Below are 22,230 nucleotides of genomic sequence, written 5' to 3'. Positions count from 1 at the left end.
AGTTAATTAAACGAAAACAAAAGGATATATGGCAGTCTATATGGAATAACCAAGAAAGTAATAAATTGCACCTCATAAAGCCCATAATAGAAGAATGGGAAACAAGCACTCATCAGGAACGCTTCATGGAGGTTACAGTATGCCGTCTGCGTATCGGGCACACACATCTCACACATAACTTTTTACTAATGAAACAAGATAAGCCTACGTGTGGAGAATGCGGAGAAGTGCTCACAGTCAACCACATCCTGATTACATGCCCAAAACTAGAGACACTACGGAGAAAGCATTTCACTATTTTTTATGACCGTGCCATCCCTTTCCATCCCAAATTACTTTTAGGAGAAAGAGCAATAATAAACTTAACATGTGTTCTTAGTTTTTTAAAAGAAGCAGACGTTCTGAATAAACTGTAAACTTTAACAAACCTTTTTCCCCTTTTCAAATAAGAGCAGATTTTAACCTTCCTCTTGGCGCATGATAGCCTCAGTTGCTTATGCGCCAAAAAACCCCAATACAATACAATACAATACCAGTTTCTCCAAGGGTCGCGAAAAGGTCTATACAGAAGCATATGAACCATGAAAGAGAGTGCACTGGCCTTGTGCTATCAATATTGGAGGGACACTTGAGCTGTTCCTTAAAAAGTATGACGCCACAGCAATAAGGGTTCCATAGGCAGCTTCCCTTGTGGACCCTCGTTTGCATGGAGTGTTCAACTCCAATCTCACTCTCCCACCTCAGGGGAAATATCAGGGTTGGCAGGGCACTCCAACTTCACCATGACATGCACTCTTGTGACATCACACACAACCCAACGAGCAATCAGTGCTCAGCCAAGTCACCAGCAAATTACAACCCCATTAAAGGCATCCCTATGATTTTTCCCCTCAAACAGCTGAATCCAGGTTTCCTTGAGAATCGAGCCTTCAATGCTATCACATTAAACATATGGTCATGAAAGAGCACTGAACAAGGTTTGAGGAGGAGCCCCTTTGTCACAGCTTGGCTTGCAAATTGAGGTTCCCACAATCGACACTTGTTCAGTGCTCTTTCATACTGGGCAGCCTTTTTCCCCCCCTCTCTTTCTACCAAAAAATATGGCGAGATATGATACCTAAATACAATGTCACCTATGTGACCATTTACAATGCCCTTTTCATTCAGTACTGCTGGTCTGTATAGTTGTCCTAGAACAATCAAAGCTCTCGTACACCTGTCTTTGTACACAGATGCTGCTGAGCACGATGTTTCAAAGGATACAAAGACCAAAAGTATTGGTCTGCACAGGCTACCAGCGGTATGCTGTCTTCAGGGATCCTTCCCCAGGAATACTGCACTCTTCATTCTCAAAATACTTGTTCTCCTCCCTGCAAATAAGAAACATGTTGCTTACAGGTTACTAAAAGTAATGCATTCAGACAGTAAAGGAACAAAACAGTTTGAAGTATTCATCCTTGGTAGCTTGTAGCCCGTGGTCTACAATGGCCTGGAAAATCAATCTGAGCAACATGAAATGGATACAAGAACACACAAATGCTACTTATGAAAGTGCCTATGTGTAGTTAGTTTTGACATTTAAAACTGCACAGCAAAGTTACCTGGAGCACTAATTAATTTATTAATTATTTATTTATTATTTCTTTCTTTCAATATACTGCAGGCCTTATGGCCCAAGCAGCAGGGGCATACCAGGTAACAATCACGCACAGAAAAACAAAAAATACAACACACACTACAATTCGGCGAGAAGAAAGGACTGGCAGATAAGTTGCCGTCAACAGCAAGCAGAAGCTGGTACCCATCAGTACGACTAACACAGCAGTGTTCACAGACCTGTTCAAGTTCACTACCTGCACTCAAATACAGTTAGACAGTACCATGTGTTGCATTTACTTGACTAGAAAATGGGATGGCAAAGTACTTACAAGCAAGCAATCCTCATACTTTGTTACTCAAGTACTTCTGGCTCATACAAATAACCAACAATCACGGCAGGGTATTTGCAGTGCTCTGTTGCAACTGGTCAAAGCATATAGAAACCACATTCAGAAAGCCAACATTTACTTTGGCAAGTGGCCCTGAAGGCATATTTAGCTGTCAATAGTCACACAGCATAGATTGATATCTAAATGAGCCAGCCATATACACATCCACAGAAAGTATATACACATCTTAGTCAACAGAGCTTTGTCCCGGAAACAGGAATAGGAAAACAAAATGCCTAAAGCATAAATATGCAAATGCACAAACTATCCCATAGAAGTGTCGAATCTAAGACGAAGAATAACCAGCTCCGACAACGTTCGGATTCGAACTGCGAACTGTTTTTTTATTGCGCTGCTCGCGCTGGGGAGGCGCCTAGTGCCAACCTCTCCTTCTCTGTCCAGCACTGTGCCATGGATTGCGATAAGAGCACGGCATGAGGGGCGCTACAGCCCCCCCCCCCCCCCCCTTCATTGAGCAGAAGCCATGGGATCTGCCCACGCGGTGGGCGAGTTTGATGGCAGAGTCGGCACAGTCGAAGCAAGAGCGAGTGGAGGGGTCACGGTTGGAGGAGTGGCTATATACGCAGATTTCAGCCTGTCAACAGACACAACATCTTCATGACCGTTGATGTCTAGGGTGAATGTCTGCACCATGCTGGAGCATGCAGAACGGTCTGTCGTAGGCCAATGTTAGGGGAGGACTGACGTGGTCATAGCAAACAAAAACATGGCTGCAGGAGTCCAGATCCTGGCTCACAAACACGGACTGAGAGTTACGATTAGCACGTATGACCGGAGTGATGTCTCAAAATGCGGTGCGGAGGTCCTGGAGGTAGGGTGAAGCATTATGGATGAGCGAAGGGAACGAAGGAGAGAAGGAAGTTGCAGGGGAGCGCCATAAACCAGCTCAGCAGAAGAGTAGCCCAAGTCAGCCTTCAGTGCTGAGAGGATGACCAGAAGGACTAGGGGAAGATGGTCGGACTAGCGTTCCCTCGGTTTATAAGTGGTAAGGGCAGGCTTGAGTTGGCAATGAAGACGTTCCATCATGCCATTTGCCGAAAGATGGTAGGCGGTCGTATGAATGTGGCAGACGCCCAGGATGTTGGCAAGGGCGGCGAACAGGGCCAACTGAAACTGGCGGCCGCAGTCGGTGGTGATGTCAGACGGGCAGCCGAAACAGGAAACCCAGCCGGCCATGAAGGCCGTAGCAACTGTCTCTGCTGTAGTTTCAGAAATGGGTACAACCTCGGGCCAGCGGATGAATCGATCCACACATGTGAGCAGGTATGAGGCCTCACGTGACGACGGAAGAGGTCCAAAAGAAAAACGTCTATGTGGACATGGGAGACCCTCGCATCAGGAGGCCGAAAAGGAGAGGCAGGCTTGATAGTATGCCATTGAACTTTCACACTCCGACACTGAAGGCAGGTTCCTGCCCAGCGACGCACATTGGCATTCATGCTCGGCCAAAGGAAGCACTATGTAACCAGCTTCTGTGTGGCACGAAAACCAGGGCGGCTTATGTAGCGCAATTTGTCAAATATGGCGGAATGGAAAGCCAAAGGTACTTCGGGCGCGGAACACCAGTGGATGTCTCGCACTTATTCAACTTGGAGGAAAACAACAGCAAACATTCAGCAAAGGACAGGGACGTGGATGAGGAACGAAAACGATGGAGCTGTGGGTTGTTGCGCTGTGCGGCTGCTAACTCTTCCATGCCCTGTGGTGAGCTGGATGTCATGGCACCGGCATGGGAAAGTGCATCAGCATTTTCCGGTCCATGGACGTGACGAAGATCCACTGTAAACTCTGAGATAAAGGACGGTTGGTGAACCTCAAGTTCAGTGTAGGTACTGTGATTCCGTTGGAAAGCAAACGTGAAAGTCCCGGCCCTCCAGGAAGTGGCAGAAATGCTTGATGGCAAGGTACACCTCTAGAAGTTCTCAACCAAAGGTGCTGTATTTAGCCTCTGGTGGATTTAGCTTTTGCAAGAAAAAACCAAGAGGCTGCCAGCTAGAGACGTGCTGCTCAAGTACTGAGCCAACTGCAATGCTAGATGCATCAATGATAAGACACAGGGGAGTGTCAGGAATGGGATGCAATAGCAAAGAGGTGTCTCCGAGCGCCTTCTTCGCAGCAGTGAATGCAGCTGCAGTGTCGTCAGTGCACTCAAGTGGCGCAGCTGGATCTTTTTTGGTAGCCAAAAGGTCGGTTAGAGGCTTCAGGAAATTGGCACACTTGGGGAGAAAGCGGCGGTGAAAGTTCAGAAGGCCCGAGAATTCTCTGAGCTTCTTAAGTGATGTAGGGGGCAGAAAATCTTGAATGGCCTTTACTTTGCTGTCGACAGGCCAGATACCTTGTGGAGTGACAAGATGGCCTAGAAACTCAATCGTAGCAACGCCGGAAAGGCTCTTGTCTGGATTGATAATAGAGAACGTATTCATCAAGGCATTGGAGAAGGGCGCGCAGGTGAGCTGTGTGCTCATCCTCGGAGGAGCTTGCGACTAACCTCGTTTATAGTTTGCTGAAAAGTCTGTGCAGCATTGCACAATCCAAAAGGCATCGTCACATACTCAAAAAGGCCGAATAATGTGATAATGAACGTCTTCGGAATATTAGCAGGCTCCACGGGGATTTGATGGTAAGCCTTTACTAAGTCAATCTTAGAGAAAATCGTGCAGCCAGCCAAATTTGATGAGAAGTCCTGTATGTGAGGAAGTGGATAGCAGTCAGGTAGTGAGCATAGAGCACGTGGTAATCTTCAAATGGCCACCAGTCGCCCGGATCTTTCTTTGGCACCATGTGGAATGGCGATGCCCAGTTGCTGGAGGAAGAGAGCATAATACTGTGTTCAAGCATGTGTTGAAACTCACGGCAAGCGACAGCAAGATGTTCTTCAGACAGGCAGCAAAGGCGAGCAAACACAGGTGGTCCAAATGTCACAATGTGGTGGGTGATCGAGTGTTTCACCGGTGACTCTCTGGTCTGTGGCTTCGTGATGTTGGGAAAATCGGCAAGGATTTTCCCGTACGAGACGAAGCAGGCACGAGAACTCTTAAGACCTGTCGCGAAGAGGTGGAGAGTATGTCGTTGATGGAGAGTTTCGTGCTGAGATCGATGAGGCGATGGGCCTGCATATTGACAACGAGGTTACAGAAACTGAGGAAACCAGCGCCGAGAACAGCTTGCGAAACACCGCCGATGACGAAAATCCAACGGAACGTCCGGCGCAATCTGAGGTCAAGTGAAGAGACCGTTGGCTGTATGTGCAGGTGGGGAAGTTGTCTATGGCTTGGAGCGGGGAGGTCGGTTGTTTGCACCGGCGATCTGCCCACACTGCTTGTATTACAATGACCTGTGCTCCCATGTTAATGAAGAAGTGAGAGCCAGTGATCTTGTCCGAAACATAAAATAGACTGCACGTCCGTCCACCAGTACCACTTGCCGCCGTCAGTGGCCTGTTGCAGCGCTTCCCGACCAGGAGCACGGGTGGGCGCACTTGCGAGCAGAGCTGCCGAAAATATGGTGGTACCAGCACACAGCCGAGGAGGAGGAGTTTTGCCGCACTTCGGATGGTTGCAGTTCGGCAAGGGCGGCGGTGCCTGAGAGTGGCGGCGGGACTAGAACCTCGGCGAAGAACGGCGTGGCAGGAGCCAGAGGTAATCAAGCCGCTCCATTCGCTCTTCTATGCTCACAAGCTCGGAGGCTGTTGCAGTAGTGGAAGGCGGAGTTGTCACGGCGCTGACGCTGGAATGCCTTGAGTAATCCGCAACACGGTTCACGAGTTCGGTGAGCTTGTCCAGAGTGATATCACCCGCAGCTGCGAAGATGAGGACCATGTTCTGGGAAAGTCGCTGGAGAAACAACTCGCGCAGTAACTGTCCGGCCCAGAAGGGGAGTCTACAAGCAGCTGTCGCATGCGATGGAGGAGCTGCAAAGGACGACTATCACAGAGTTCTGTAGCGGTGAGGAGCTGCCGGAGTCCGCTACGCTTGGACGCTGATTTGCAGTCAATGAGAGCCGCCTTCAACGTGTCAAAAGGTCGGACCCTGTCCGGCGAGGCGATAATGTCCGCTAATTTCTCGGCGACTTCAGGAGATAGGGAGGACACAAGATGGAGGAACTTGGTCTCCTGGCTGGTGATACGCCGCAAGTGGAAATGCACCTCAACCTGGAGTAGCCAGGCACGAGGACTGTTGGGCCAAAATGGTAGCAGGTTGACTGGCTGAAACGCGGCCAACGAAGCGCCATTATGCCGAGCGTCCTGGAGCGGGTCACTGGCTGCAGGAGGAGTCAAAGAGCCAGCGGAATCAATGTAGGAGGGCAGAGTTGCATGGTCGATGCCGGGTCACCAAATATGTCTGAGCTAAGATGAGGAATAACCAGCTCCAACAACGTTCTGGTTCAGACTGCTTTATTTTATTGCGCTGCTCACGCTGAGGTGCCTAGTGCACACCTCTTCTTCTTGTCTATCGCCGTGCCACGGCTTGCGATAAGAGCATGGTGCGAGAGGCGCTCCAGAAGCATTGAAGGCTTTGCAAATGCTGTCAATCAACAACTAGGTAAGGCAAAGTGCCACTTTCCTCTCTAAACAGCGTGACCTTTTCAAACATAAATGAGTACAAAAGCATACAGGAGACAAAGCTTGCACAAAAGAGCTTTGCATTGCACTTTGGCATGTCATAAAGTGCACACAACTGAGAAGACTGCACTAACCCAGCAAGGCATCCCTAATGGAAAATAGCTTTGTAAAACGGACAGTCAGCCCAGCCAAAAAACACATTTGAACCAAGTTACTAAACATGAGCGCATGAACTACACCGGGAGGCAGTTGCATATTCCTGCAACTTAATCTGCCACTTAATAAACAATGGCACCAGTGGTGTTAAGTGGGAGGTTTTTTGTTTTTGTTCAACCTTCTGGCTCATAAATGGCTTCTTTGAACAGTATCCACCTAAAGTGTCTTCCTCAGGAGTGGTAGAATAGATTCTCGTTTTTCTTACCTACGCTACCAGCCAAAGAACTGGTAGCGTCAACTACAACTGGGAACCAAGCTTATTCACCCCTTTTGGGTTGGTGCATCACCTTTCCAATGGTAGCCATCTCGAGAACTGCTTCATCTGAAGAAAACTGTGGCCTTGCAATGCAAAAATAAAATGTTAGAGTACCCAGATTCATTCCACATGGCACGTTTGGTGCTGTACACAATGTCACATTCAGAAATCTTAAGAGCTGATCAAACTTCAGCAACGGCCGAGTGCAATCAAGCTAATGCTAAATCTAAACCACATACATGCACTCCCCAAAGAACAAAAAAAAAGGATACCATGTCTGTAAAATACTGGTGGTATTCTTCAGTGACCTGTCAAATAAAAAGTCGAATGACACCTAAAAAACTTGAGAATATTCAACACACAGCAGCCCATTTTATTTTTAATCGATACAGACGCCGTGACTCGCCTTCATCTATGATTCTTCTTGCCGGCCTTGATCCACTTAATGAAAGTAGAAAGAAAGCCCGTCTAGCCTTCCTTCAATCGTTATATTTTTCCACACTTGGCATTAAACCAGATACCTACCTGAAAAAAGATTCCTCCAGACCCTCTCGCCATAAGCACTGTCTTGCCTTGTCACCTATATTTGCCCGAACTAATATGTACAAATTCTCGTTTTTTCCACAAACAATCGCAGACTGGAACGCCCTACCGATTGACTCGCCGTTTTTATCGCCTCCCAATTGAAGTGTCATATGTTCTACTGTGCATTGTATTCTTTGTGTTATCAGTTCATTGCTGTGTAAAATTCTTTGTTTTATTGTTTTCAAACTGCATGACATCTGATGCAAACCACCTCTCCTGCTTGGGCATTTAATATGCCTGCAGTATTTCTTAAATAAAGTAACACAATGTCTGACTGAATGGGCTCTAGACTGTTACTACTGTGCACAGCAAGTACAATGAAACCACAAATCTAGTTCAGCCCTAGATACACTGACCAACAAAAGTTAAATAACCATTCATGAAGGGGCCTCTATTTGCTTGGGCAAACAATTGGAAAGGTGAGCCATCAATGTGCATTTGCTTAGGGTTTGTAGGACTAACATCAAGAAAGTGTTTGCCCAAAGGATACATCATCTTCATCAACAGCAGCAGCTGGACTATATCCAATGCGGGGCGAAGGCCTCTCCCATATTCCTTCGATTAACCCGATCCTGTGCTAGCTGCATCCACTGGACCCCTGCGAATTTCTTAACCTCATCCACCAACCATTTTCTGCCGCCCCCCACTACGCTTACCTCCTCTTGGAATCCAATTCATTGCTCTTAGAGACCATCGGTTATCTTCTCTTCGAACTACACGTCCTGCCCATGCACATTTCTTCCTCTTAATTTCTACTAGCATATATGTAACTTGAGTTATTTCTCTGACCCACTCTGAACGCTTCCTATCTCTTAATGTTACACCTACCATTTTCTGTTCCATGGCCCTCTGCGTTGGCCTCAACATAAGTAGAACCCTTTTCGTTAACCTCCATGTTTCAGTCCCATAGGTCAGTATCTGTAGGATGCAACTGTTATAGACTTTCCTCTCGAGTGATACCGGCAAGCTGCTAGTTTGAGTACCTTCCAATCTTATCCTCCTAGTTATTTATAAATGCAGATGCAGATACTCTCTCCCACTCCCCTGTGCCCTCTGTCGCCGGCCTGACTCCATCTGAGCAGCGCAACAATATCTGGATTGTTTCTATAATGGACATTCTGGCCAACCAGTCACCGTGTCCCCGCTCTCAAGCACTCCGACATCAAGCACATCACTTTGCTATACGCGACGACCTCCTTTACCGCCGAAACTATTTTCCCGACGACTGCAAGTGGCTGCTCTTAATCCCTCACCATCTCTGCTCCATCATTTGTGCCAGCTATCACAACGATCCACAGTGCGGCCATGCTGGATTGCTGAAAACTTTTACTCGCCTGCATCATCGCTACTACTTGCTAGGCACGTATCGTTTTATTCGCCAGTATGCATGCTCTTGCATCGACTATCAGTGCTGCAAGAAACCACCACCACGCCCTCCAGCTCCTCTGCAGCCTCTACCGTGCCCAAATCGACCTTTCGGTCATGTTGGAAATGACCTTTACAGGCCTCTTCCCTGCTCTTCTGCAGGAAATCAGTGGATCATTGTTGCCATCGACCATCTTACCCGATATGCAGAAATTGCTGCTTTACAAGCTGCGACCGCTCGTGACGTGGCTGGTTTCATACTTCAGATGTCCTACTGCGCCACGGTGCGCCCCAGGAATTGCTCAGTGATCGTGGTCGAGTGTTTTTATCAGACGTCGTTGAAGCCTTTCTTCACGAGTGTCATGTTGTTCACCGTACGACGTCTTCCTACCATCCACAAACAAATGGAATGGTTGAGCGCTTCAACCAGACCCTTGGCGATATGATGGCCATGTATGTATCTTTAACTCACTCCAACTGGGACCGTGTACTGCCATTTTTCACCTATGCTTATAATTCTGCCACACAAACGACTATAGGATTCTCCCTTATTTCCTTCTGTATGGCCGAAAACTATCTTGTACGATGGACACTATCCTCCCCTACCGCCTCGACGCCTCTGAAATGACTCCCATTTCTCAAGCCGCTGCCTATGCCGAAGAGCGCTGTTAGATCGCCTGTCAGCTCACAGCTCGCCACCAGCACTACCAGAAAAACGACCGCCTCGCTTCTACATGTCTACTGCCTGCTTATCATCAAGACTCCTTGGTGTGGCTATGGGTTCCCTCTTCAAGCTCAGGCCAGTCGACCAAGCTTCTTAGTAGATAATCAGGGCCCTTATCGTGTACTTCAACAAACTTCCCCCGTTAATTATCTTGTCGAGCCCCTCCCGCCTCCCACAGATCTCTGTTGCAGAGGACGTGAAATCGTCCACATCGATCGCCTCAAATCCTACTACGACCTCGCGATCGGGTCTTCCCTTTAAGCCACCAGGATGGCGCCTTTTCACGTGGGGGTATTGTAGGATGAATAGTTGTATTTGCGAGAAGAGGAAAACGCAAAGATGAAGACGACAAAGTGGCGAAGACGAAAAAGTTCGTGCCCGCTCTGAGAAACGCCACCTTTGGCAGCAGCAACGTGTCGGTAAAGTTATTGTAGTGTGAATTGCTTAATCTGCCTCATTAATATATATATATATGTATATACGTAATCGCACTTGACCCCGCCGGGATGGCGCAGTGGTTACGGTGCTCAACTACTGTTCCCAAGGAAGCGGGATCGAATCCTGGCCGCTTTTTGATGCAGGCGAAAAGCAAGGCGCCCGTGTGCTGTGCGTTGTCAGTGCACATTAAAGAACCCCAGGTGGTCAAAATTTCCGGAGTCCTCCACTACGGCGTCTCTCATAGCCTGAGTCGCTTTGGGACGTTAAACCCCACAAACCAAACAAACCAACCAACCTATATCGCACTTGCAATAAAATGCAGTTAAAGTTGGCACATGTGTGCCCCCTTTCTTGTCCTGTGCGATGTGTGTGAAAACTTTGCATCGACTAACAACACATAAGTGGGGCCCTGATTACTTCCAAGCAGAATGCAGTACAGCTAGGTCGGATATCAGAAAGTTCATGATGACTGAGCCTAGGTGGAAGACTGGATGTGAGGAGCCTAACCAATTTCTACAACGAAACTGAAAAAACATCGATGTCCACACCTGCCTAACGGAGACACTTGAGGTGGCTAGCCCCGAGTGGAGACGGGCGACCATGTCAAACAGTCAAAACATGTGCTGTGGGCGAAGAGGAGGAGCCAAGTGCTGAGAAACGATGTCAGATTGCAGGTGAGAGGCATGCCCTTAGCGCTTCCTAGGCCCACCAAAATGCAAGGCCAAAGGTCTGATGTTCACATCAGGGACGCGCTGGGGCCACAAGACAACTATGGGCTGTTCCAGCACGATCAAACCCAAAATAAAGCAGGTAGAAGGAATGGGAGGTGCTGTGGCATGCATATACTGGGGCAACAAGAAAGAAGTGGAACGCAGCTTGGAAATTCCCTGCTATAGATTCCGATGGCACTGTATACCGTCAGTAATAAGTTTGGTCACATTATTCTCATTTAAAAACTTCGTGATCACATTTACTGCCCTAACGCTAACATTAATTACTGTAAGCACCACATGAAATCCCGATAACATTTCATCCTAAAAGTGTAAGCACCACATGAAATCCCGATAACATTCCATCCTAAAAGTGAAATATGGAACGCTCGCACATGACGGTGCCAACAAAACTGTCATAGCAGCTAGAACACAGAAGCCCATTTATTTTCGGTGGCGGTGCGCCAGTGAAATCGCATTTGTTCGCACGCAGAGGCACGCGAAGCACCACGTGTAATGGAAGTCTTTCAAACTGCATCATTAACTAGCTCAACGTATAGTTAATTACTGGGGCTGCTTTGACCATGTAAATTAATTTGCATCTACGGCTGGAAAATAGCAGAGCTTTGCTCGGGCTGCTGAAAGCGCGAGCGTGTCTGGAACCCACCAAGCAGAGTGCTCAAAGCACTTCTGTCCAGCAGCGCGCGCGATGGAAAAGCACAATTTCATGATTGATTGATAGGTAGTCAGAAGTGCAATATGAGCGTTAAGAAGAAACAAAAATTTCGAGAATAAATTGGAAAATGCCTTAGCCAGCTTGTTATAAACTTACTTGTAACTCGACGTTGCGCTTTCGCACATCCTTTCTCCTCCGTGCTAGGGCCCTGAAAAGTTTTTCCAGGGATCATATTTGAGTGTAACCATATCCATACTTCCATGATTTCGAAGTTGCAACTTGGATGTAGTGGAACCATGGAGGAAGCTTACACTACTGACCACGCTACTGACACTACATCCAAGTTGAGAAGTGTGCCGTCTGCCGCCGGCGAGCTGGTCGTTTCAGCGATGACAGAAGCAGGGCCGGTCTCGGGGGAGAGCGCGCGCTAGCGAAGCGCTCTCTCCCTCGAGACCGGCCGTGAACAGAGCTGGTCGTTTTCTCTATGGCGTTTTCTCCAAGCGGCGGAATGCGCGGTCGCGCCACCTCTCCCTTCTAGCCACCATAATATGGGTGCGCCGGCGGGAGGTGGCGCTACTTGTTCCGGAGCAGTGGCGCCTCCATACCAGCGCACTAGGCCCTATGCTCTAGAAGATTACCTCTGCCTGCGGCGCGCGCGCTTCTGATGCACTCCTGCGACTGACAGCGCCACCTACGCGTTTCATCGCTCCGGCCATGGCCCCAGAGATTACCCTCGCGCGCGTTTCTGAAGCGTGCGCACGGAGGTGATCTCGGAGGCCATGCTCCGGCGACCACCTCGATCCCATTGCTATGGTGGACACCATACTGACCATACCATCGCCGCGCGCTGAAGCATATTACAGTGGTTACAGTAAGCATATGTCTACAGTGCCTAGAATATACTGGCCAGTGTGACGAGCGCCCGCGCTTCCCTATGGGCGAGGATGGCGCTGTTTGCAATGAAAGCCAATCGTTAGCGGCAGAGGGCGCTGCTTGTCGGGAGGGTGCCACCTGAGCAGACGACGCAGTTTTCTCTCTTCAGAATACGGTAATCTGTTGGTGTTGTGCGTGAGTGTTAAACCTGCTTCTGCGCGTTTTTTGCTTTCACGAAGGTGCAGTAGTTTATTTACGGTGCAGGTGTTTGCTCATGCGAGTCTTTCCGCACTTCTACCTGCTCGGCGACGATTGCATCGTTTTTTTTTTGTTTTTTTTTTCTCTCGTTTTGCGCGCGCGTCATGATCAGTGCTCGCCTGTATCCCTTCTTTTTTTACTGTGTCGCCAGTGGTGAAGCGCGGTTCCCGATTGTTGTTTCCCCAGTGCCTCTCACTAGACTACAGAGAAAAATGCCAAAGAGAAAGCAGTGGTGCACAGAGAAGACTTGCTTTTTTGGCAAACGGGGCTACCGCTAGAACAAGGAGCGTATACGTATTACGCCGCTATATATCTGCTGCTACGTAAGTACGCATTTCTGTACAATGGGAACGAAGCATCGATAGAAATGACGGAAGGTAAACGGCAACTGCTGTTGTTGTCGAGAAACATTTTTAGAGCATGCAGTTATATTCACAAGGATGCAAACCTGGGCGAGTCGGTAACACGGTGCTCCATGGCAGTGTGTAGCACAAAGCACAGGCGCTACAGACAGCACCTGTGTTGTGTACCTTTTCTGTGTCCCTCGATTGTCATTTTGCGCTACACATATGTCATATGGATGCAGTTATATATTAGGCGCATGTTTCACCGTAAGCGCGGCATTACCAACGAGCTTCATCGCGATTAACCGGCCGCGTCTCGTGCATATTGTGTATCTGAGAAAAAAAAAAAAAAAAAAAAAAAACTTTGTCAGCTTTTTCATTCAAAAGATGGTGACTTCGGCAAAACCTTGTGCAATCGCAGGCCGCGATGTACCTTAATTAGCCGCTGTAAGCAAAGGTTCCTCGTTTGTGTTCTGCTGCATTTTTTTTTATTCAAATACCCCACGGGCTCCGATTGGAGTATTATGTGAGGGGGGTTACATAACTGCTATGCGGTGCGAAACAGAAGCATATGTAGAAGATGGTTGTTTTAACATCGTTATTTTCAAAACGCTAACATTATACCCTCCACACCTTGTGCCCAAGACGGCACCAAAAAGGAAGGAAAGAAACATATGCGAGCAGCAACCAGCTCGTAAACGCCATAGCGGGACGCAGGGACTGGACCCGGCGATTCGGGCTCGGAAATCAACGAGGGCTCCTGTTTTCTCGAAGCTGGCTTTCAAGACTGCAACGACTCCTCCGGCTCCAGTGAAGCGGGCATTGTGGGTGAACAGAGTGGCAGCCAGGCTATACACTGCAGACATCCTAACCACCACTGAGGCCGTCATCCGTTTGAGGACATTCTCATTCCGGTTACATGGGATACCTTCCGTGGATGACAGCCTAGCTTATCCAGAAGACTTCGTCAAGCTAATCAATCGCCTGATACGAGTAATGACCTCCAGGATAACCAAGCGTGCACTTAAGCCGGGTAGCCCAGACATGCGTTTCTTGGAAGACTTTTTAGGATATCTGGACAAGTGGGCAGAACATGCCAGCATTGCCTTCCACTCGCATTGTCACCTTTGATTAAACATGCTGCCTTCGTTCTATTAAACCGAATCTGTGTTTCGTGACTTGTATTCTTTGAGTTTGAATTCCTCCAAACGCGAAAGCTCTCATGTGCGTTTACCGGGTTAGCGTGTGGCTCACGTACCGATTGAGCTTTCAAGTTCGAGCAATCTGCACAAAGCAATTCGATATTAACATTAGCATGTTAAAACGTTATATCAATCCTAAGCTCCTGAAAGAGCTCTAAAACAAAGTATTAAACGTGAGCCAAAGCAACGCGCAGCTCCCAACTCTCAGCAGCGCGGCGCAATGTGCTCGAGAAACCGGCTCGCACCCTCTCGCACCATAGCGCCGCTTAGCGGCCGCCGCCGGCAGCCATCAACTCTGGTCACGGCCGGTCTCGAGGGAGAGAGAGCTTCTCTTCTCTTACGGCTTCTCCAATGCACGGCCGGTCTCGAGGGAGAGAGCGCGCGCTCTTTCTTACGGCCTTCTCAATCGCCGCGTGAACAATGGGAACTTTTCTCCTTGAGTCACGCTCTCCGCCGCCGCAAGGGGCGCGACCTGCTCACTGTTCGCTCCGCATCTGCTTCAGTGGCGGCGGGTGGCTTTTGCCTGGTTTCGCGCTGTCGCCCGCGGGTTTCGTGGTGAGTGCAGCCCCTAAATGAAAGATTACAGAAGGTAGATGCTGCAGCGGCATCCTGTCAACGTGCTACACACGTGAATGAAGTCTTTATATTAAAAAACACTGTCGCTCAGCAAACGTTCGACAAGCATATGACATGTATTGCGGCATGGTATCTACTTTTGTTCATTTTAATCTGAATTTTTGCCCAAGCCTGTACAAGAAGATGAATAAAAAAAAGTGATTGAGCAGTGATCACAGCGAAGCTTCTTCAAAGCAAACATAACAGAAACAATGGCAAAACCGTCTTTCAGCGCTAGATGAGAAACCATCGAGGTAACACCGAAGATGAAAATAATTTTATAAAAATGTAATGTAAGTCGCACAATGCTTACATGACATAAAGTATTAGTAGTATAACGTCAGAGTTAACGCTTTTAAGTTTTGTTTTCAATTTTGCTATAATTTATGGTTGGTTGGTTTGTGGGGTTTAACGTCCCAAAGCAACTCAGGCTATGAGAGACGCCGTGGTGGAGGACTCCGGAAATTTCGACCACCTGGGGTTCTTTAACGTGCACTGACATCGCACAGCACACGGACGCTTTCCTTTTCGCCTCCACCGAAAAGCTGCCGCCGAGGCCGGGATTCGATCCCGCGTCCTTGGGAACAGTAGTCGAGCGTCGTAACCACTGCGCCACCCCGGCGGGGTTGCTATAATTTATAGACCAGCAAATGTTTTATGTTGTATTATAAACATTATTTTAATTTTGCAAATAAACGTTGGTTTAATGAACTGTTTACATGATATCATGATTATTTCATGAAAAAACAGGAAATCTATTTCAAGCACTAATTCCTAGCAATATTTTCTTTTTTTTCTAGTATGTTTTTGAACTAATAGTTCCTTGTAACTATCTGTGCAGTAATGCCTGCCTTAGAGAGCAATCGCTGCCCTATTATTTTGGTAGAATGCTTTGCTTATTACACATTCGCCACTGTTACTCAAGGGACACTCCTCAATAATGGATATAAAAGCTTTTCTCTGTGCTATTTATTCAGAGGTGACTATAGGAGTTGTATGTCGCACTGTATTGCGCGCCTAGACACTTAGTGTCGACACCGACGAAGTGTCGACACCGACGAAATCATTTCAGCTCTGCCGCAATCAGTAACCGAGGAACTGAAAGAAGTGATGGTATCTCCTGTCATCTCATTACCCACTGTCACGTATTCTGGTTTAGCTTACGTCGCTGGATACATTGTGAAGTTAATCAGTGACTTTGGGTGTGACGTTTGTGCTATCCTTCTCGAAACCAGCGAAAGAAGCAGCCCCATGTACACTATTCTGCGAGGGCAAGATTCTAGGGGACTGCATTATCCAAAACCAGAGTTTGTAGCTCTCTTGGACAAGGTTGTGTCTTTTTTTGAAAAAGCTGTTGTGCACCTACCACACACAAATGTCCTTGAAGTCCTTCAAATCTTAATCCAGCCAACACTTGAGAACTCACCTTTGCTGAGTTGCCCGGAAGGCATTGACAATAGCCAAGGTCTGCTTCTTTAATATGTGAGAAATTTCTCAGACTCCTTCTTGTCAATTATGCTAAGAAGGTGACAGACAGGAACGAAAGGCCAGCTCCTTATGTGCACAAACCGTCCAGAAAGATTTTGAGACTTTAATATTCTAGCCGCATGTACCGTTTTGATGAACGAGTGCAATGTGTTAACTTTGAAGGATATTTTTTTTATTGCTTGCTGCTCTTTTCAATTATGCATATCTGTGTATGCCCACTTCCTTAATTAGATATTTTTTTTTATCACTGGTATTAAACTGACTACGACTGTCTACGTGTGCGTCAGTCGCGAGACTAGGTATACATCTGCTGCCTTTCAGCCTACTCTTTTCAATTATGCATATCTGTTTATGCCCATTTCCTTGATTAAATGTTTTTTTTTATCACTGGTATTAACTGACTACGACTGTCTACGTGTGCGTCAGTCGCGAGACTATACGTATACATCTGCTGTCTTTCAACCTACTGATTTGTTTTAAATGAAGCTAGAAGAGCCCACATCACTAGACAACTGAAATTTTAACTGTATGGGTAAATTTTTGTTCCTTACTCTGAATCTGAGACGTGTTATGAATTTTCGTCAGTGCCTCTTTTGTTCTAAACGAAAACGGCAGCGGTTGACAGAATACTTGGAATATCCACCGAACAGTTTGCCATGCACTAGCGTCAGGTCGCGCTATACCTGCTTACAGCTTTCAAAGGCACACTGCATAAAATGGTACATATAGCTTTGTGAAAAATTTAGGGGCAAAAAGTGTTGATGTAAGTGCACCCGAAACTTCATTCGACCGTGCGCGACAGCTCTGACGAAGGCGCGCACGCTCTCGCGCGCACGCGCATTATTGACTGTTTTATTGCTCATACACGATAAATCAGACGCTGATTACGGCTTCTTCCTATAAGCCATAAGGGGTGAAATATCAGGACCTGCCGGTTGCAACCGATGCGGGCGGAGCGAAGAGCGAGCGCGCGTTTCTCTTGCGCGTGAACGGCTGTAGCGGAGGAGCAGCAGTTAAAGCCCCTCAATAAACTAAAAGTAGCGCCAACATGTGAAGTTTGCCGCCCGCCTCCTCTCCTGCGCTCTCCTTCGTCGTTCGACCCTCTCATTGGCCGAGCTCCGTCACGTGCGCGCGCGCGCTTTTTTTCTTGCTGGGCGTGCAGCTTCCTCCTTTCCAGCGGGGCGGGCGGCGCGCGCGCGGCACATATCGCCGTGTGTTTTGCTGCCACGCGGACTGCTACTAAATCGTTCCCGCTGGCTATTTAATTTTTTTTTTTCAAGCATGTTGCGCTCTTTGGCCGGCGGCTGATAGAAGCACGGTGGTGAAGGCGAGTTCAACCAACGCAGACATCGCGTACAAATGGGGTCACGCACTGACAGTTGAAAACGGAACCGTTTCAGCGCAAAATATAAAAAAAAAACTGCTACCACGCTTCTCAAGTTTCACGGTAGCTTACAATTCAGTCCAACCTGCGAAAAAACCACACAGACTACAGCTTCCGCAGCCTAGTTAATTTTTTTTAAGCATGTTGCGCACTTTTGTCAACGGCTGACGGACTCAAGGATGTGAAGGCGAGTTAAATCGACGCCAAAATCGTGTACGTATGGTGACACACCATGGCAGCTGAACACGGCACCGTCTCAACGCGAAATATATAAAAAAAATAACTGCTACCTCCCTCCCCAAGTTTACTGGTAGCTCACAAGTCAATCAAAGCTGCAAAAACTCCACACAGACTGCAGCTTCCGCCGCCTATAGTTAATTTGATCTGCAGCTGAAGTTGAAAATACATGGAAGACAGCTGCTGCCACACTTCTCAAGTTTACCGGCAGCTCGCAATTCAGTCAACGCTGCAAAGAAACCATACACAGACTGTTCCGAAATTGTTCCTGTCCGCCGCCTAGTTACAAATTTTATAAAGCATGCCGCTGAGTGGCCACATGTGACGAACTACGGACACACGGAGATGACGGCGAGTTGAACCAACGCCGAAATCGCGTATATGTGGTGTATGACACTCACAGCTGAAACTATTCTGGCGGGAAATCCCTGCCAACATTCGGTAATTATGTTTCAGCAGTGAGTAATATTTTAACCTGAACACATTGCGACAAAATGCAAGGCTCTGATGAGACCCGGCGCACGGTCGCCTCGATCGGCGCGCGCGCGGCGCTGATCGAGACGGCTGTGAAGGGCGCCTGCTCCGGAGAGCGCGCGCTAGTCGCGCACCCCGTAGGTGGAGCCACGGTCGAAATGCGAGAGGAGGAGCGGCGCCGCCGGAGGAGGAGAGAGGAGATGGCGCTACTTTTAGTTTATTGAGGGACTTTAGCAGCAGTGGGGCGGTGGCGACCCCACCGAGGCGCGGCGGGCGGTGGAAACAGACCCCATTGGAGAGGCCGTAAGAGAAGAGAGAAACGCGCTCTCCCTCGAGACCGGCCGTGTCCAATGGGGTCCGTTTCCACCGCCCGCCGCGCCTCGGTGGGGTCGCCACCGCCCCACTGCTGCTCCTCCGCTACAGCCGTTCACGCGCAAGGGAAACGCGCGCTCGCTCTTCGCTCCGCCCGCATCGGTTGCAACCGGCAGGTCCTGATATTTCACCCCTTATGGCTTATAGGAAGAAGCCGTAATCAGCGTCTGATTTATCGTGTATGAGCAATAAAATAGTCAATAATGCGCGCGAGAGCGCGCGCGCCTTCGTCAGTGCTGTTGCGCACGGTCGAATGAAGTTTCGGGTGCACTTACATCAACACTTTTTGCCCCTAAATTTTTCACAAAACTATATGTACCATTTTATGCAGTGTGCCTTTGAAAGCTGTAAGCAGGTATAGCGCGACCTGACGCTAGTGCATGGCAAACTGTTCGGTGAATATTCCAAGTAATCTGTCAAGCGCTGCCGTTTTCGTTTAGAGCAAAAGAGGCACTGACGAAAATTCATAGCACGTCTCAGATTCAGAGTAAGGAAAAAAAATTTACGCATACAGTTAAAATTTCAGTTGTCTAGTGATGTGGGCTGTTTTAGCTTCGTTTAAAACAAATCAGTAGGTTGAAAGACAGCAGATGTATACGTATAGTCTCGCGACTGACGCACACGTAGACAGTCGTAGTCAGTTTAATACCAGTGATAAAAAAAAAAAAAAAAACATTTAATCAAGGAAATGGGCATAAACAGATATGCATAATTGAAAAGAGTAGGTTGAAAGACAGCAGATGTATACCTAGTCTCGCGACTGACGCAAACGTAGACAGTCGTAGTCAGTTTAATACCAGTGATAAAAAAAAAATTTAATCAAGGAAATGGGCATAAACAGATATGCATTATTGAAAAGAGCAGCAAGCAATAAAAAAAATGTCCTTCAAAGTTAACTCATTGCACTCATTCATCAAAACGGTACATGCGGCTAGAAAGAAAGTTTCAAAATCTTTCTGGGCGGTTTGTGCACATAAGGAGCTGGCCTTTCCTTCCTGTCTGTCACTTCTTAGCATAATTGACAAGGAGTCTGAGAAATTTCTCACATATTAAAGAAGCGGACCTTGGCTATTGTCAATGCCTTCCGGGCAATAATAATAATAAGCAAAGGTGAGTTCTCAAGTGCTGGCTGGATTAAGATTTGAAGGACTTCAAGGACATTTGTGTGTGGTAGGTGCACGACAGCTTTTTCAAAAAAAAACACAACCTTGTCCAAGAGGGCTACAAACTCTGGTTTTGGATAATATGCAGTCCGCTAGAATCTTGTCCTCGCAGAATAGTGTACATAGGGCTGCTTCTTTCGCTGGTTTCAAGAAGGATGGCACAAACGTCACACCCGAAGTCACTGATTAACTTCACAATGTATCCAGCGACGTAAGCTAAACCAGAATATATACGTGACAGTGGGTAATGGGATGACAGGAGATACCATCACTTCTTTCAGTTCCTCGGTTATTGATTGCGGCAGAGCTGAATTGATTTCGTCGGTGTCGATATTAGGTGCCTAGGCGAGCAATACAGTGCGACATACAACTCCTATACTAGTCACCTCTGAATAAATAGTACAGAGAAAAACTTTTATATCCATTATAGGAGTGTCCCTTGAGTAACAGTGGCGAATGTGTAATAAGCAAAGCATTCTACTAAAATAATGGGGCAGCGATTGCTCTCTAAGGCAGGCATTACTGCACAGATAGTTACAAGGAACTATTAGTTCAAAAACATACTAGAAAAAGAAAGAAAATATTGCTAGGAATTAGTGCTTGAAATAGATTTCCTGTTTTTTCATGAAATAATCAGGATATCATGTAAACATTTCATTAAACCAACGTTTATTTGCAAAATTAAAATAATGCTTATAATACAACATAAAACATTTGCTGGTCTATAAATTATAGCAAAATTGAAAACAAAACTTAAAAGCTTTAACTCTGACGTTATACTACTAATACTTTATGTCATGTAAGCATTGTGCAACTTACATTACACTTTTATAAAATTATTTTCACCTTCGGTGTTACTTCGATGGTTTCTCATCTAGCGCTGAAAGACGGTTTCGCCATTGTTGCTGTTATGTTTGCCTTGAAGAAGCTTCGATGTGATCACTGCTCATTCACTTTTTTTATTCATCTTCTTGTACAGGCTTGGGCAAAAATTCAGATTAAAATGAACAAAAGTAGATACCATATGCCGCAATACATGTCATATATGCTTGTCGAGCGTTTGCTGAGCGACAGTGTTTTTTAATATAAAGACTCCATTCACGTGTGTAGCACGCTGACAGGATGCCGCTGCAGCATCTACCTTCTGTAATCTTTCATTTAGGGGCTGCACTCACAACGAAACCCGCGGGCGACAGCGCGAAACCAGGCAAAAGCCACCCGCCGCCACTGAAGCAGATGCGGAGCGAACAGTGAGCAGGTCGTGCCCCTTGCGGCGGCGGAGAGCGTGACTCAAGGAGAAAAGTTCTCATTGTTCACGCGGCGATATAATACGATATAATATATCGGCGCATTGTTAATGCGGCGATATATAATCTTCAATATAATACAGGACAGGGTATGATTCAACTTCAAGGTATGATTCAAGAAGTGAAATACAGATGTTTCATATCTGGTTCAATGTGCAATGTTCTGAGACTCTGTGTTGCACTTTTGACACAGTTACTTGGTGAACATACCTGGATAGGTGGCTACATGAAGACCTTTTTTGTGTTTTCTCTCTGTGTGCATGCCATTACTGCTTCTGTAAGTTCACTTACACTGGGTCGTTGGAAAATGTGCCCAAACGGGTTGACTAATACCCCCTATCATCTTTATCAGAGGTCAAGAGACAAAAGCTGAGAGCAATAATGTCTAAACTGAGTTAGCATAGGAAAGGAATCAATCATTTGCAGACCGTTCTACATTTAATTCGGAGTGAGCAGTTAATGTTTCTATTAAATTCCAACTTCTTCACAATGATGGTATCCAAAAACCAGAGCCTATTAACCACAATATGAAACAGGTTAAATGTGTGATACATACTTTACAACCCTTCTTGCCTAGGATAAGGTCATCATCACCATCATCATAAGCCTGACTATACCCACTTCAGGACAAAGGCCCCTCCCATATTTCTGCAGTTAACCCGGTCCTGTGCTAGCTGCATCCACTTGACCCCTGCAAACTTCTTAATCTCATCTGCCAACCTAACTTTCTGCCTCCTTCTGCTACGCTTTCCTTCCCTTGGAATCCAGTTTGTTACCCTAAGAGACCATCGGTTATCCTCTAAGGATAAGGGTAAGGATAAGGCGGCTAAGTTTAAATGTCCATTGAGACATAAACTGCAAAAACAGCACAAAGGTCAAAACTGAAGTGTGCATGCATGTGTATTAACATATTTTGCTGAATTATGGCTGCCAGAATGCTTTATTATCTGCCATAATTTGCTTTTCATTACTA

Source organism: Amblyomma maculatum, chromosome 8 (genome assembly GCF_055883805.1).
Source record: "Amblyomma maculatum isolate TAMU_Amacu chromosome 8, ASM5588380v1, whole genome shotgun sequence".
NCBI lineage: Eukaryota > Metazoa > Arthropoda > Arachnida > Ixodida > Ixodidae > Amblyomma > Amblyomma maculatum.
Note: the sequence above shows the minus strand (reverse complement) of the source record.